This window comes from Podarcis pityusensis (assembly GCF_964106645.2).
Source record: "Podarcis pityusensis genome assembly, chromosome: Z".
Classification (NCBI taxonomy): domain Eukaryota; kingdom Metazoa; phylum Chordata; class Lepidosauria; order Squamata; family Lacertidae; genus Podarcis; species Podarcis pityusensis.
Window position 1 is genome coordinate 42,459,720 of NC_138044.1, and position 15,757 is coordinate 42,475,476.

A 15,757-nucleotide genomic window follows, 5' to 3' on the forward strand; every position below is an offset into this window, starting at 1 on the left:
CAGCTATGTTATTTTTAAAAGACACCTGAAGGCATCCATGCTCAGGTAAGTTTTTAGTGTGTGATATTATATTGTGCTTTTACTATTTTTTGTTGGGAGCTTCCCAGATTGGCTGGGGCTACCCAGTCAGATGGGCAGCATATAAATGATAAAAGTCGTAATAAAATACTTATCTATCTATCTATGAAACACCAGCCAATCAGGTGTTCCCTGCTGCAGGCACCTGTTATATTTAAACACAGATTCACATATAGCAAAGTCCCTTTTTTTTTTGCATGTAGGATATGGGTACACACTAAAAACATAACATAATAACCACAAGTACATAAAAAAAATGATTCATTAGCAGCATAATCAAATTAATGTTTCCCAGTCTGCAGAAGATAGCAGCGAGGAACATAAGAGGTCAGCTGCTATCAGCTCTCTGTACAATACTCTAGATGGCTTCAGAACCCCAGAGATGCTAAGTAAGTTGGACAGTTTAAAATGACTCCAGGACATGGAGGCAGAGTTCACTTGGAAGTCATGAAATTTCACTGCATCTATGATGGCTGCTTTGCGGCATTATAAGAACAAACACTCACAGCACTCACATCAGCAAGCAACTTTGAGACACTGTTCTACCTTCTGTACTTAGCTAAGCTCTTATATTTTTAAACAGCAAGAGAGGGAGAAAGAGGAACCATCAACATGCATTTTTTAAATATGTTCTTTTCTGCAGTTCCAATGCTGAAATCACATTACCTCAAAACTAATAAATGCTTTTCAAAATCTGCCAAAGCAGGAACAGGATTTCTTAGGATTCGTGGCTTCCAGTGCAAAGGGGAGGAGTCCACTTGCTGTGTGGTCAAGTGTTGTTCTATCTCCTAAGCAGGAGTGGAGAGAAGAGCAAGAAGCAGTAGGTTCATCCATGGTGTTCTTTTTGCAAGAGAACTTCCCGAAACATTGTGTCCAATGCATTTTCTGGGGGATCTAGTACAGTGGTACCTCGGGTTATATACGCTTCAGGTTACATACGCTTCAGGTTACAGACTCCGCTAACCCAGAAATAGTACCTCAGATTAATAATAATAATAATAATTTTTATTTATACCCCGCCCTCCCCAGCCAAGGCTGGGCTCAGGGCGGCTAACAAGCAATAATAAAAACAAGTTGAATGAATACAACTTAAAAACAAGATTAAAATACAACATTAAAATATTGAAACATTAAAATATTAAAATGCAGCCTCATCACAGGAGAAAGGAAAAAGAAAAAAGAAAGAGGGGGAAGGAATCAAATTGACTCCAAGCCAAAGGCCAGGCGGAACAACTCTGTCTTACAGGCCCAGCGGAAAGAAATCAGCTCCTGCAGGGCCCTGGTCTCATGAGGCAGAGCGTTCCACCAGGCCGGAGCCAGTGTTGAAAAGGCTCTGGCTCTGGTTGAAGCTAATCTAACTTCCTTAGGGCCCAGGACCACTAGGCTGTTGCTAATTATGGACCTTGAGGCTCTCCATTGGGCATACCGGGAGAGGCGGTCCCGTAGGTACGAGGGTCCTAGGCTGTGAAGGGCTTTAAAGGTCAAAAGCAGCACCTTAAATCTGACCCTGTATTCCACCGGTAGCCAGTGCAGCTGGAAAACCACTGGGTGAATATGCTCCCGTGACAGAGACCCCGTGAGGAGACTCGCTGCAGCATTCTGCTCCCGCTGGAGTTTCTGGGACAGCTTCAAGGGCAGCCCTGCGTAGAGCGAATTACAGTAGTCAAGCCTGGAGGTGACCATCTCATGGATCACTGTGGCCAGGTTGGGGCAGGAAAGGTAAGGGACCAACTGCTTGATGCGGCGAAGGTAGAAAAATGTCATCTTGGCTGTTGCTGTAACCTGTGCCTCCATGGAAAGGGAGGCATCAAGGATTACATCCAAACTCTTAACGGAAGGCAATGGCACTAATTGGGCCCCCGCAAGAGAAGGGAGTTGGTCCCTCATCTCCATGCCATCCCGACTCAGCCAGAGGATCTCTGTCTTCAAAGGATTTAGTTTCAATCGGCTCCCATAAAACCATCCAGCCACAGCTTCCAAGCATCTAGTCAGTGTGTCCGGTGCCGAGTCGGTGTGGCCATCCATCAGCAGATAGAGCTGAGTGTCATCAGCATATTGGTGACAGCCCAGCCCAAAGCTCCGGACAATCTGGGCAAGGGGGCGCATAAAGATGTTAAAAAGCTTTGGGGAGAGGAATGCACCCTGCGGCACTCCACACACCAAGGAGTGGTGCGACAACATCTCCCTCCCTAGCGCCAGCCTCTGTCCCTGGCCAGAGATAAAAGAGCACAGCCATTTACGGGCTATGCCCTGTATCCCCACGTCGGCGAGGCAGTGGTCCAGAAGATCATGATCGACCATGTCAAAGGCTGCTGATAAATCTAAAAGGATCAGCAGTCCTGACCCGCCTCGATCCAGTTGTCTACGGAGATCATCTGTTAGGGCAACCAGAGCTGTCTCGGTCCCAAAACCAGGACGGAACCCAGACTGAAATGGATCTAAAGCTGATGTTTCCTCCAGAAACCTACCAAGCTGTTCAGCAACTGCTCTCTCAATTACCGTACCCAGATATGGAAGATTTGAAACTGGGCGGTAATTGGATAGGTCTGGCGCTGTGGGTAAAACCTCAGTGCCTAGGACTTGCCGATCGTATGGTCGGCGGTTCGAATCCCCGCGGCGGGGTGAGCTCCCGTCGTTCAGTCCCAGCTCCTGCCCACCTAGCAGTTCGAAAGCACTCTTAAGTGCAAGTAGATAAATAGGTACCGCTTTATAGGGGGAAGGTAAATGGCGTTTCCGTGTGCTGCGCTGGTGCTGGCTCGCCAGAGCAGCTTCGTCACGCTGGCCACGTGACCCGGAAGTGTCTTTGGACGGCGCCGGCTCACGGCCTCTAGAGCGAGATGAGCACGCAACCCTAGAGTCGGACACGACTGGCTCGTACGGGCAGGGGTACCTTTACCTTTACCTTAAAGGATCTTGTGAAGTTTTCTTTAAGAGCGGGCACACCACTGCTTCCTTCAGTTCCCCTGGGAATGTCCCCGTGCCAAGGGACAAATTGATAATTTCAACCAGGGGGGTCCGCGCGACATCTGGACACACCCTAGTCAGCCAAGACAGGCACAGATCGAGGAGGCAGGTGGTGGGCCTACCAGCTTGGAGGAATCTATCCACATCAGCAGGGAGTATCCAATCGAAATGGTCCAACACTGGACCCGAAGACAGTTGAGGGGCCTCCAGTTCAGTTGCTGTATCTAAATTGGCAGGGAGGTCAAAAGAACTTTGCTTCAGGATAAGAACAGAAATTGTGCTCCAGTGGCGCGGTGGCAGTGGGAGGCCCCATTAGCTAAAGTGGTGCTTCAGGTTAAGAACAGTTTCAGGTTAAGAACGGACCTCCGGAACGAATTAAGTTCTTAACCCAAGGTACCACTGTAGTTACTGTGTCTTACAAGATGGTGTCACATGCTAGATTATCTCATGATGGGATTTTACAATAACTGGGAGGTGCCCATAAAACTCTCACATCTGTTAGAAGACATTTTACTTTCCATTTTTATTGGAGCCACTTACACTGTTAAAACTTTAGTCTATCTGGGTTGTTGTTTTTTTGTTATATATGTATGCAAGCATATGCACATATAATGCAGAGATAATGAGTGACCCAGTGAGCTTTGCAGCTATGCATGGTCCCTCTCTCTCTCTCTCTCTCTCTCTCTCTGTCTCACTAGATTTAAAAAAATATTTGCACAGAGGTTGCCATTGCTTTAAAAAAAATGCTGACAATCCACACAATAAATTTATTACAAAGATAAATCTGCTGACAATCTTTTTTATTATTCTTATTAAAGTTTGTATGCCGCCCTTCTTCCAAACACAAAATACATAATAAAAGCAAGAACCAAAACAAAAACTAACCAATAGCTCAGCTGGTTAGAGCATGGTACTGATAACGCCAAGGTTGCAGATTTGATCCCTGTATGGAATGGCTGCCTATTCCTGCATTGCAGGGGGTTGGAATAGATGATCCTTAGTGTCCCTTCCAACTCTACAAGTCTGTGATTCAATAACACCTCTCCCATTTTATCCTTTTGTACCAGCGGGGACATAGTTGGGTGTCACATGGCCAATTTGGTAAGCCAGGGATCATGGTTTGTTGGTCCTGCTTGCACTGGGAGATCAGCAAAATGAAAGTGATATTTCCATTCACACTAAATGATATAACATGCCAACAGGGCCACTACATCTCTCAGCTTTTACTTTGGATGCAAAAGTCCACAGAATATTAACTGATTATCTTGCTAAATCCTCTTTAATTATTATCCAAAGCATTCATAGGGCTTGTTTTGTGCCAAATGGCCATTATCTTAAATTTTAATTTATGTAATGTTCCTAGGCTTAAGAAAATAATTGTGTGATATAAAACAGGACTGACTCTCTTTAAAACACACACACACACTCTTCTGTAATTGAGCTGAGCATACTAGTTCCAGCCTTTTCACAACATAATCTGATATGGGACTTTATTTTCTCAAGGGACTCCCTTGATCGTCTCTTTATAGACATTCAGTCTCTGCAAATATGCTTGTGGTTTCTTTATCAGTAATAGTATTAGGCATGAATGCTTTGGTATACAGTATAATGGGAAATTAAAAGGACTCTCTGTATATACATTTTAGTACAATGGGAAGAAAATGAACAAACATTATAAAGGACTCTGCAAGCAGAAAACACTGTCTAAAGGTTTATCTTGCTTTTCTTTTTTAAAGAAACTGGTAATTGAATATATTTAGACAATTTTGTTTCCTTTTTCACCCATTTGAACTTTGCCACTCAATATCTGACTCTCGGTGTTGCCATGGGGAAGATTGTAATGCCATGAATTCAGGGAAGTAAATTTGTATGTGTAGTTGTTTAATTTGACAAAACCATTAACATAAATTAACTCCTTTTATAGTAGATTCTCTTCTGAAACAACTAGATACAGACACATGTAGATGGACAGACAGCACATGAACCAAATGAGTGCTCAAAGGTTCTTCTCTTCATCCACCCCTTTCCATAAAACACTCTCTCTATTCTTTAACCTACCTCCTTGCTCCTCTAAGAAATCCAAATTTGGGATGCAGAGGAAACAAAGGTATTCTCACTTTGTCCTGGGAAACTTGAAACTTTTTGAGAGTTCAATGCTAAATCAGAATAACGGCACAGTCAGATCAATGCATACTCCAAGAATCTCTGGCTCTTGCCCAACCCAACTGATTTCTAGTGCAGTTAATTAGATATCACACCAGTTGAATGTTTCCTGTTTTAGGGAGAACCACCACATTTCCCATTTTGCAAATGCAAATGAATGGATCTTTAGTCTTAACTGTAACTGAACCTCCAGCAGCAACCAAAAGGTTGCACTAGATGATCCTCAAGGTCCTTTCCAGCTCTACAATTCTATGATTCTATGAAACTCATTTTCCAAGTGTGGATCCTTATGAAGCCAAAACCCAGCACCACCCACCCACAAGAGGGAGGTTATCAGTGTTGGAGAAGCAAACCCCTGGCTTAGCATTATAGATAAACTGGGGGTTGTGATTTGTTTTGCCCTAAGCAAATTTCGATAAGGTTTGTTGCTATTTTACTGATAACAGTTTATCTGGAGCAAAATAAACCATATTGCTTCATTCATAATAAGGGTTGTGGTTTGTTTTGTCCACATGATAAACTATGGTTTACTGTAATATGCAAACTGTGGCACTGTGTGAAAAAGTACCATATTTTCCCAAGTATAGTACCATATTTTTCTGCCCCTGTGTATATTTTTGGGGACTACAAATTAGAAAAATGGGGGGAGATTGCCCAGAGTTGGTGAGGAGCTTTTTTGGAGAGGATTGCCCAGAGTTGTTGAGTTTTTTTGGGGGGGTAGATAAAGGAAATTGCTCACTCGAATTAACTACACTGCCACTCGCACATCCAATCATCACTAGCCCTTGGCGCAGCCACTGATAACACGCCCAAAAGCCTCTGACAATCTCCGGCTCACTTCCCCCCTATGCACTATCCATGTATAAGACGACCCCCAATTTTAAACATAATTATTTTATTAAACAAACCTCGTATTATACGCAGAAAAGTACAGTCCTTTCCTGTTTCTTCCCTGATCTCAGCTTCTGCTGCTAACAAATGTTTTCATTGAGCAAACACCTCCTTCAATGTATTTGAATAGGAAGTAAATCAGATTACACACACACACAGTATATATGAGGCTATGCACACAAAGTAGTTTAAAGAAGATTTTATACATCTCATATGCACATGTTCTTTGCATGTTCCACATGATGTTGTCCTCATCCCAGTGTCAGCCCACAATTTCCTCCTCAGAATTTAATTATGATTTTCTAGATTTCCTGGATAATGCCATAAGGGGGGAAATCCAACATAAAATCACATGGATGTACTGAACATAAAATCACGTGGATGTACTGAAGCATATTGTGTGAATGGTTTTGTTTTGTTTTTACAGCTGTGGTGACGTTTTGCTGGGTGCCGTCTGTTACTACACCCCCTCCTTCCATTGGCAAGGAGTACCTTGGTGGGCTGCTGATGGAGCCAGGAACAAGAGACGCACTCACACAAACACACGTTTGTAACCTGCTGCTCTGTGCAAGTCTGGTATATTGGAAAACCTGTATCGGGGTGGGGGGGGGGGGAAGTGGCCACATGCACAGCTTAGCAAATAACTGCACGAATGCCCACAACTGACTTCGGGTTTCCGGAACTCAAGGTGAGTGGGGAATTATTATTTGAGGAGAGGTGACAACACACAGTCAAATGCATCCCATCAAGCACTGCCCACTAGTGTACATAAGAAACATTTGAGTTCAACTGAAAACAATCATGTGAAGATGAACATGCACAAAACCACACATAGATGAATTGGATCTGTGTAACCTACATGCACATTAGCATGCTGTTGCGCACACAAGTGAAGTATATCAGATAAAATGCAGTGGCAATGAATAAACCAGGATAGAATCAATATGAGATTATGCGTTGAAGTCAATGATAATACTACCCAGAGCAGCCCACTGAAATTAATGGACGTGACTAATTTAGGTCCATTAATTTCCATGGACCTAACTCTTGGGCAGAACTTTGTAATGCTGTATTTAAATTGTTGCAACACATCCTTGGATCTTCTGGTGCAGGGCAGGTAAGAAATCAAATTCATGTTACCATTATTAATCATAATACTAATAAGGGTAAATTGGATACAGCCCTATGTCTGCTAACCCTGTGGAGCTGGATGATTTGTTTTGATGGATTAACTGTAGAATAGAAGAGGAGCACTTCTAAGCAGCACTGAAAAGACAGAATGCAGAGACTGCCTGTTCTTTGCTACAGTCACATGTTAATCTCATATTTGGCTGATGGCCGTGTGTTGTGCCACCCTGTTCTATATTTTGCATGCTGATTGGCTTGTTATTCACTTCTCCCCCAGTTGGAAGCCAGAGCAACTGACGAGGTAAGAGCTGGAAAACAATTACAGTCTATCGAAACAGCCACATTGGTGCTGCGTGTGTTGCAATACTTTATATAATTTATTGGCCATTACTACATTTGCCGGCAATTTTTTTATTTTCTTTTTTAACAAGATCAACATTACGCATTTCTATGAGGACATTTGGGAGGAGACTGGAAACAAGGCTCCAAGAAGGCCTGCTTTAAAGAGTATTACATTTATTTGCTCCACACTGAAGTCTTGGCTTGGTGCTGCTACTAGGTCTCAGCACACTCTGTACATCTATGAGGCAAAAGGACAGATTTGATTGAACTAACTAGTTAAGGTGCTACAAACTTTGCAAACTTGCATATTTGCAAGACAACAGGGGATCAGTTGTTGTGTTGTTTTTAAAATGCAGCTAGTGAATCTTCCAAAATGATGGCTACCAAGCCTGAGCTGCCGTTCTCAACACAGAGGCTGCGAGAAAGCACTGTGTAAATTAGATTATGTAGGGGATTAGGTTACGGTTCTCTCTTAGAGCCTGAAAATCTAACAAGATCTATTTCTATGCTCATCTCTTTTCCTTGAACATGATAGCATGGCAAGACAGCAGGGCCAATTTGCTCAGTGGAAAGGCACAAACTGTCATAGAGAGAAGTGTATATTCATTCTCTCACTAGGGCAGACTTGTGGACTGTACAGTTTGCACTGGTCTTGTGAGCTGGACTTTGTGCCAATGTTGCAGCTCCCAGTTTCTGAGTTCTTACACCACTTTTGATATTTGAGACCTCAGTATGCCACTGAGATAAATGGCAAACTGATGGCAAAGTCACCAGAGGGTGATCTTTTAGGAGACAGTGGTAGCCAGGGGTGTGCCTGTTGGACTACAGCTTGCATTGGATCTAGCCAATGTGGCTAATGGCTAGGGATGATGGGACATGGTCCACAAAATCTGGACGGCACTGTTTTACAAGAAGTGTCCGCTCTTCTGGATGCTCTGATACAGATGATAAGTGGAGAGATTAAAACATACCAAGTGGGTGAATGAGCAGGTGAGTTGCAAACATGTTCACACATGGATAGTCACCACATCCCAAAAAGTCACCATATGGCTGTTTCACTATTGCAGCCAACAAAAGCTGGGAAATATTGCAGACTGATTATGTGTACATGATACAGGGCCACCTAAGCAGCTGTTAGGGATTGATGTGGTGTTAAAAGGGCTGAGGAAAGCCTACCACAGAGATTACAAAAGCTAAGATGAGCACCGCTGCCTTAAGAAACAGTCACCATTTTGAATCTGTTTTGCTCTGAGTTTCTGGTCTACAGCACCCTTTTTATTTTTAGTTTACTCACTGTAAAAAAATATTGCTTGCTATGAAAAAGAGTTAAGATGCTATAAGCTATAAAACACACATCCTAATGTACACTAGTCTTTGTTGCCTTCCAGATGTTTTGGACTACAACTCTCATCAGCCTGAGTTGAAACAAGCCAAGTCCTACCTTGCGGGGATTCCTCAATCATAGCTTTGTCTGAATTCACTCATTGGCAACACGTCCCCAACCTTCCCTGTGAAAGTGAGATGAGACTAAAATCATGCTGTGGTAGAACAATGATTAAAAGGAAAAATGAGATTCCGAAGAAGCTCATTTTTCTGTAGAGTAAGTGCTCTGTAATACACATCCAGACAGGGGTACTGATACCCAACGCAATGGAAATGTCTGTTAGAGTGGCTCCTAACTGCTTATCCATTTAAAAAATTAACATTTAGATTAAAATTTAATTTTTCTCCAAAACCAATCCAGTGCTGCTAAGGTCAGGTTAGCTAGCAAATCTAATTATTTTAGAAATGCAGCCAACTGAATGCATTATAAATAACAACACATTTCCATATTTTTCCATTCCTGATGGGGGTGACAATACATACATGACTTGGAAGTCTTTTAATGATAGCATGGGGAAGTACTTTGGTACTTCAGAGACAGCATTAGCAACCAGTCCACAGGTGTGATTATTTTATATATTCAAAACAGCTAAAACGAATGAACGGAGATGAATATGACAGCAGTAGAAGAGTCCTGCTAACAGCCCTTCTAGTCCAGCATTTAGTTTGCCACAATAGCCAATCAGATGCTTCTAGGAAGCCCACAAGCAGCGCATGGAGATAGCCCACATTTACAGTTATTGCGCAACAACTGGCAATCAGAGGCACTGCGTCCGCACCAGTGTTTTGGGAGTCCCTTTTGGTAAAGCACACTCTGTCAGCTTCCCCCCACTCCCTGAATCTACCTCCTCCTGTCACCACGTGCAGCTGCTTCTGTTCTTCCCCATTTCTTTCACTTTGCTTGCCAGGCTGAGACCCACTAAGCACACAAGCAATGGCATAGAATCATAGACTCATGTACTGCTCCTCTTCCCAGGGGCATAGTACTGTCCACAGGTGCCTGGGGCAGGTGCGCGTCCAAGCAGGGACAGAGTGTGCTTACCCATCCCTCGCCGCTGCCAACGCTGGGAGGGGCAGAGTGTGGAAGGTGCTCTTCACAGTGTCATTATTATTGTTGATAATTTCCTTTGTATACTGCTTTATATTTCAAAGAAAAAAAATCTCAAAGTAGTTTACAACTTACATTGAAACATCAAATAAAACAGTCTAGAATAAAACATTACAGGAGAAAGTAAACTATAAAGCATACATTCAAAGCAAAAATAATTAGCAGGAAACTAAAATGCTATCTTAAAGATTTCGAAATAAAACATTACAAAGGAGGTCAACTACAGAATGCACATTTAACACAGCAAAGTTAACCAAAAAAATCTTCAAAAGAAAACGTTCCTAAAGGAAGTCAAATATGCACATTTAAAACAGCATAATTAGCAAGAGACTAAAAATATTACTTTAAGCGTAGAACGTATCTGCTACTGTTGCTGCCAACCCTGCAAATGGTGGTTCATGGCGGCTGTGGATGCTCAGGTTCGATGACCTGTTTCCGAACTAAGGAACAACCAATATGGTCTCTGGCTTCTTCAGCAGCCTAGCCTTTTGTAGCTGGAGTCAGTCAGGGCTTCACCCTCCCAGGCCAGGTGGGAAAAGGCCTGCAAGGCAGGAAGCAGCTGTTCTAGGACTCACAGCCAAGATGATTTCTGGCCTCTTCAGCAGCCTCACCCAGCCTTTTGCTAATGATTCTAAATTGTTCAGGGTCATTAAAATAAAGACAGATTGTGGTGAGCTCTAAAAGGACCTCTCTAAACTGAATGAACGGGAGGTAAAATGGCAAGTGCAATTCAATGTAAACAAGTGTAAAGTGTTGCATGTTGGGGCAAAAAACCATAACTTCACATATACACTCATGGGATATGAACTGGTGCTAATGGACCAGAAACAAAACTTTGAAGTCATACTAGTTAGCTTTATGAATATGTTGACCCAGTGAATGACAGTGGTGAAAGAGGCAAATTCCATGCCAAGGATCATTAGGAAAGGAATTGAAAATAAAACTGCTGGTATAATAAAGCTGTTACACAAATCTATGTTGTAACGGCATTTGAAATAATGTGTACAGTTATGGCCACCTTACTTCAAAAATGGATATTGTAGAGTTGGAAAAGGTTCAAAAAGGGGCAGCCAAAATGATGAAAGGGATGATAGACTCCCTTATAAAGAAACATTGTAGCATTTGGGACTTTTTAATTTAGAGAACAGACAAGAAAAAGTTGACATGATAAAAGTTTTAAAATTATGCCTGGCATGGAGAAAGTGGATTGAGAAACATTTTCCTTCCTCTGTCATTACAGTCATACCTCTTGTTACGTTTGGTTCAGGTTATGTCTTTTCAGGTTGTGTCCCGCGGTGACCCAGAAGTACCGGAAAGGGTTACTTCCGGGTTTCGCTGCTCGCGCATGCGCAGATGCTCAAAATGACGTCACGTGCATGCACAGAAGCGACGAATCATGACCTGTGCATGTGCAGACGCGGGTTGCGTTCTGCTCATGTCCCGTTCGCAACCAGAGGTACCACTGTATAGTAGAACTCATTGACATCCAATGAAGCTGAATGTTGGAAGATTCAGGATGCTAAGATTCAGAGGGTGGGTTTGTTTAGGGAAGTTTTGAATATCTGATGTTTTATTGTGTTTTTAATATTTTGTTGGAAGCTGCCCAGAGTGGCTGGGGAAACCTAGCCAGATAGGCAGGGAAGAAGATGAAGAAGTACTTATTTACAAAGCACTTAGTTAAACTATGGAACTTTCTTCCACAGGAGGCAGTGATGGCCACCCAACCTAGATGGCTTTAAAAGAGGATTAGATAATTTCACAGAGGCGAGAGCTATCCGAGGCTACCAGCCATGATGGCTACGCTCTGACTCCAAGTGTTGGATGCTTCTGAATACCAGCTGCTGGAAACCACAAGGGAGAGTGCTCTTGTGCCCAAATCCTGTTTGTGGGTTTCCCACAGGAATCTGGTTGGCCATTGCAGGAGCAGGTTGGGCCACTCACCTGATCCAGGCGGCTTTTCTTATGTTCTTATGCATAACTTTAATAAAGTTCGATTGCATCCACTCTTAACTCCCCAAACATAATCCTTATAAAATAGTCAAGCACCCTGATCATTTGGGTTGCCCCTTTCTGCACCTTTTCCAACCCTGCAATATCCTTTTTGAGATGCAGCAATCAGAACTGTGTACATGGTATGTACACAGCATACCATGTGATTTGTTGTTGTTCAGTCGTTTAGTCATGTCCGACTCTTCGTGACCCCATGGACCAGAGCACGCCAGGCACTCCTGTCTTCCACTGCCTCCCGCAGTTTAGTCAAACTCATGCTGCTAGCTTCGAGAACACTGTCCAGCCATCTCCTCCTCTGTCGTCCCCTTCTCCTTGTGCCCTCCATCTTTCCCAACATCAGGGTCTTTTCCAGGGAGTCTTCTCTTCTCATGAGGTGGCCAAAGTATTGGAGTCTCAGCTTCACAATCTGTCCTTCCAGTGAGCACTCAGGGCTGATTTCCTTAAGAATGGATAGGATTGATCTTCTTGCAGTCCATGGGACTCTCAAGAGTGTCCTCCAGCACCATAATTCAAAAGCATCAATTCTTTGGCGATCAGCCTTCTTTATGGTCCAGCTCTCACTTCCATACATCATGTGATAATCCCTCCCAATTACTACTGATCCTCCTAAGATGGGGATGGGATATATATATAGGAAGAAAGCACCCTCCCATTTTGATGTGATTCAGATTCCTAAGCTGTACTGGATATAAATTGTGAACTGGGTTTTGCAAAGAGTTTTAGATAACAAGACTTGAAAGTTACCAGCACCAGCAGTGCTATTTTTGCAGAAAAAGAGGTGCCAGAACTCATCACGAACACCACTCTTGCTCTCTTATAATGGCAATGGCACCCACCTGAACAGTGCCGGAACTGAGTTCCTGTGAGGTACAGCTGGGGAAAAACCTGTGAGCAACAGTGAGATAAAGTTATCTTTTTTTAGAGATTCATTTCTGCACTCTACAGCCTTGTAGACAATGTAATTTAAAAAATAATAATTGAAAAGAAGGGTAGCTAAGCATATGGGGGAAGAATCTAATTGTCTCAACAGACTCATAAAGGTTGTCGGTTTTGAGGTGATGCTGATGCCAGCCTAGTTTCACTAACCTTAAAGCCATTTTCAAGCGAGCTGCAGAGAAAGCAGATCAGCAGGAAATAATATCAGTGACTCAGCACTCTGCAGCAATGACCAGAGGGTGCTTGTGCAGAGTCATCTATTTCCTCTCTCTTGATAGGGAGTGGCAGCTCCATTCACACTGCGGAAAAACCTTCTTCCCACACTTCATTGTAACAGACATACACACACAAAAGCAAGCTTCACTGTCAGCAGTGCAGAGGGTGGGTGGGTTGGTTGGCTGGTTTTGCAGATTTAGGAAACTGGAGCATCTATGGTTTATGTATGATATAACTATACTTTGAAAGTAAATGTGTTCAGCAAAGACAACTCTTTTTGTATGAAAGGGACAAATAAAATTATCATTAGAAACTACTCGCCACTGTAAATGTAGTTTTATATTTAACATTATAAGCAAGTTTGAAACAAAAGATATGACTCTAAATGTGCTTTTTTTCATTCCCCATGTCTGAAAATGTGCTCATAAAGCCACATATTGGGTAGCATGGATACAATCTGCCCGGAAATTAATGCCCCATAAAAAACAAGTGTCAGCTTTGGTTCATTAAAATGCAAGTTATCTTATACTTAAACACCTCAAAAAGACTTCTATATTGTAACTATCAAACAAAATGTTAGAAGGGCATTACAAGTAAACTGTCCTTTTATGGCCTTTCTCTTGGATATTTTTTAAGACTGGAAATGGAAAGCACCAGAGATATAATCAAAGAATGAATGTGGGACGTAGAGTTCCAAACTGATTTTACCCAATCTTTTAAAATCTATAAATCTCTACACAAACCCCAAAGATCCTGTCCAGCAAAGTGCCCTGGATAACCCTAAAGTATTGTTGGGCATTTTCCAGAGACAGTTTTAATGCTCGCCCTTCAGCACTACTAGAGGGCAGATATCATGACATCCCAGTTGAACAAGATTACATCCATGCAACTCTAATGAGATTGAATCCATTGGGCACGTTCTTCTATACTTCCCGTTGTACCGATTAACAGATTGAGGTTGAATCCTGACAAGACAGAAGTACTGTTTTTGGGGGACAGGAGGCGGGCAGGTGTGGACGATTCCCTGGTCCTGAATGGGGTAACTGTGCCCCTGAAGGACCAGGTGCGCAGCCTGGGAGTCATTTTGGACTCACAGCTGTCCATGGAGGCACAGGTCAAATCTGTGTCCAGGGCAGCTGTTTACCAGCTCCATCTGGTACGTAGGCTGAGACCCTATCTGCCTGCGGACTGCCTCGCCAGAGTGGTGCATGCTCTGGTTATCTCCCGCTTGGACTACTGCAATGCACTCTACGTGGGGCTACCTTTGAAGGTGACTCGGAAACTACAACTAATCCAGAATGCGGCAGCTAGTCTGGTGACTGGGGGCGGCTGCCGAGACCATATAACACTGGTCTTGAAAGACCTACATTGGCTCCCAGTACGTTTCCGAGCACAATTCAAAGTGTTGGTGCTGACCTTTAAAGCCCTAAACGGCCTCGGTCCAGTATACCTGAAGGAGCGTCTCCACCCCCATCGTTATGCCCGGACGCTGAGGTCCAGCGCCGAGGGCCTTCTGGTGGTTCCCTCATTGCGAGAAGCAAAGCTACAGGGAACCAGGCAGAGGGCCTTCTCGGTAGTGGCGCCCGCCCTGTGGAACGCCCTTCCAGCAGATGTCAAAGCGATAAACAACTACCTGACATTCAGAAGACATCTTAAGGCAGCCCTGTTCAGGGAAGTTTTTAACATGCGATATTTTACTGTATTTTTGGTTTCTATGGAAGCCACCCTGAGTGGCTGGGGAGGGGTATAAATAATAAATTATTATTATTATTATTATTATTATTATTATTATTATTATTATTACCATGATACCCGAAGAGAGCTAATTTTACCATTATTAAGGAAATTACCTGGCCACACAGAGGAAACTTATGTTAAATACCTTCTTGCCGATCTGGATATCATCAGGCCTATTGTGAAATTCTGTTTTATAGCAACGAGGACAAGACAGGCTGTGGTGACAGTGATGGCCAGCGAATGAGTACTGATTTTAATCTACGGAATACAGATTTTAGCTGCAGGAGTGTTATTTTTAATGTAAATAATTTTATAGGGAATTTTTAATTACATTTCCTTCTTTATGCGGTTGTGCCGTATGTTGTTGTTATTAACTCTGCTGTCTGGTCTTTGGCTGCAAGAAAGATTGATTGATTGACTGACTGACTGACTGACTGACTGACTGACTTCTATATTGGAGTTTGGGGTAATTGATACATTTAAGTTTTGTTAATCAGGTGCAGGTGATAAACTAAGACGTTCAAAAATATCAGCTAGATACATTTGTAAACACAATCCTAAACATGTTTACTCAGAAGTAAGCGCCTCGGGATTCACTAGGACTTTATCACTAGTGTTCACTCAGGACTGCCATCTTATGATTAAAGCCTGTAAAAAGAGATCATGGTTGACTGAAATGCACTCGTTAGAAAAGCAAAGTACTGAATTGGAAGACTTACATCTATCATGGGCTGAGCGAGATCCAGCTACTCAGCTCCGCACCTACCTCAGAGAACTTTTGTTGACTAGGAGGAGGAGGAG

At 42.9% G+C, this 15,757-nt stretch overlaps 1 protein-coding gene across 4 annotated transcripts in view; it reads right to left on the reverse strand.

The window, feature by feature from the left end:
* The window catches only part of LOC308468751 (uncharacterized protein), a 146,908-nt gene that overhangs the window by 17,467 nt on the left and 113,684 nt on the right, over window positions 1-15,757 (reverse strand). Inside the window, exons 1-3 of one of the 4 annotated variants that reach the window (XR_013981839.1) lie at window positions 5,101-5,811; window positions 3,165-3,266; window positions 745-866 (exon numbers count right to left, since the gene is read on the reverse strand). The exons of 2 other annotated variants lie outside the window; for them this stretch is intronic. The gene's annotated coding sequence lies outside the window, so the exon portion shown is untranslated. Of the gene's footprint in view, window positions 1-744; window positions 867-3,164; window positions 3,267-5,100; window positions 5,812-9,007; window positions 9,075-15,757 lie in introns of those variants that run through there. One more of the 4 variants, XR_013981838.1, reaches the window with a different exon arrangement.